We start from the raw sequence: 2500 nt of genomic DNA, 5'->3' as shown, positions 1-2500 counted from the left end.
CTCGCAGACCTGACCAGTGCGTTGAGTTTATGCGTGGGTCAGGCGTCTGCTTTTCTTCTTCTTCTTCTTCTTCGCCGCCTTCTTCTTTTTGCCACACCCCGTTTTGTGAAGCAGATGTGGTGTAGCACATATGGATCAGTCCGCACACTTTGACTCCTTGTTGGAATCGAATCTCAACACAGCTGTGCCACATGCCGAGGTGGTTAGCGTGGACTGACGACAAGGGAGACCTTAGGTTCTACTTCCACAAGAGGCATGAATGATTAGGCCTACTGTTGGATTCATCGACCCGTGGCCAGCTCCCGCTAATGGTCTGAGTGTGTCGTGTAGGCTCAAATGGAAAGACTGAGACCCGGACAATCACAGTCGAGTGTCATCCACATAACGGTCATACACGTGAAATGTTACGTGTCTGTCTTAGTGTGTATGTGTGCGTGCATGCCTGAAATCTGATGGAGTGACACAGAAGACGAATGATGAGCGCCCAGTGGCAGCTGTCAGTCGGCTCTGCTCAGGTAGACAGCCTGTTGTGCAAATGACCCCGAGTTTGTAAAGCGCCAAGAGCTTGGTCTCCGACCGAGGATTGGCGGTAAATGAGTATCCATATCAAATCAAAGCAAAAATCAAATCACTGACTTCACGGATGGGGTTTTTGACAGTGCTGCTCAACATTCCTGGTCAACACTGCAGGTGTCTACCAGGTGTCAAAAGTTCTCAGGCCCTGGCTGATGTCACGACGTATTAACCATTGAGGAAAGGAAGTGCCCTGTCACTGTCCTGTCAAATCTTCATTACTGATGGATCTCCATAGCAACATCGTGATCACCCTCATCCAGATATTAATTGAGTGATTCATATGAATACCAACAGTACAATATGAGAGAGAGAGAGAGAGAGACAAAGAGGGAGGCAAGACAAGACAAGACAAATTCTTTATTTCGAGGATAATAGATAAGCACTGGTGTGCTTTTTGACTCACTTGTGTAAACAAAGTGAGTCTATGTTTTAACCCGGTGTTCGGTTGTGTGTGTGTGTGTGTGTGTGTGTGTGTGTGTCCGTGGTAAACTTTAACATTGACATTTTCTCTGCAAATACTTTGTCAGTTGACACCAAATTAGGCATAAAAATAGGAAAAATTCAGTTCTTTCCAGTCATCTTGTTTAAAACAATATTGCACCTCTGGGATGGGCACAAAAAAAAGAAAAAAGAAAAAAAAAGCCTAATTATATGCAAACTGCATTTACTGTTATATTTATATTTTTTGTATTCTCTAAACTTGGCACTTTGATCTGATATTCTGACACAACAATAAGAGCAGTCATTATTATCATTTTTTTTTCAAACAGGAACTTCTTTTGCTAAGCATGGAAGTTTTATTTATTTTGCAAACGTTTTGGTGCAGATAGTAAAAAAAGGGAAATTACTCTGTAATTAATGCTAGGGGACTTAATTTTCCACAAGTGAGTCTTGAAGGCCTTGCCTCTCTTGTTTTGTTTTGTTTTTTTACATCAGTCCCCGCCCTGAATAGGGTCTACACTACACAATACTAAAAAAAAGTGAAAGCATGGTGTTAGTAGAGATACATAACAGAGAAGAAAATATTAAAACAACAACAACAACAACACACACACACACACACACACACACACACACACACACACACCACACACGCACGCACGCACACATGGCATACAGGCAAAGCATGGTGTTTGTAAAATGCAAATGAACAAAATGAAAGAAACAAACACGCACAACGCACACCGAGAGAGAGAGAGAGAGAGAGAGAGAGAGACTGGGCACTGGACTTATCTATTGTCATTGCCAAGAAAGGTCTTTTGACAAGGGGGCAAAAACTCAAGTCCATACATTTTAGCGTCAACAAATAACACATAACAAAACTATAGTTATTCGTTCAGCCATTCAATCAATTTTAAAGCATGAAAATAGGCAATGGTTGGAAACACTTATGCTACATCCTGACAAAAATTCCTCAAAGAAAATAGAACGAGAGAGAGAGAGAGAGAGACAGAGAGACAGAGAGACAGAGAATGACAATAATAATCACAACAAAATGAATGCAGACTGACTCGACCATCCACTCAAGTATATAATATTATAGTTTTTCTGACTTGTTCAAATAATATAGCTACTTGGTGCTATTACTAAGTGCCTTCTAATCTGTCAACACAATTCTGACTTGTGTGTCTTTGTCTTATTGTTTGTGCATCTGCAATGAATTTAGCGATCGATCTGATCATATGTTCACTTCCAGACGATACAACAGTAGCAGCATCATGACTTTTAGCCATATCTGTTTTAAATAATATACATTTTTTTCCGCACAGTATCATAAGCATACACACACACACACACACACACACACACACACACACACACACACCAACACACATCCACACCCAGAGAGAGAGAGAGAGAGAGAGAGAGAGAGAGAGAGATGTGTGTGTGTGACAGGATATGTGGACTTATTTGCGAAAGTCTC

The 2500-nt window shown here is 41.2% G+C and overlaps 1 protein-coding gene across 3 annotated transcripts in view; it reads left to right on the top strand.

Annotated features, from left to right (window-relative positions):
• The window catches only part of LOC143280669 (thiosulfate transporter TsuA-like), a 31455-nt gene that overhangs the window by 9024 nt on the left and 19931 nt on the right, over positions 1 to 2500 (top strand). The window lies entirely within an intron of this gene.

This window comes from Babylonia areolata, chromosome 1 (genome assembly GCF_041734735.1).
Source record: "Babylonia areolata isolate BAREFJ2019XMU chromosome 1, ASM4173473v1, whole genome shotgun sequence".
NCBI lineage: Eukaryota > Metazoa > Mollusca > Gastropoda > Neogastropoda > Buccinidae > Babylonia > Babylonia areolata.
This window is presented reverse-complemented; position numbering and strand designations above follow the sequence as displayed.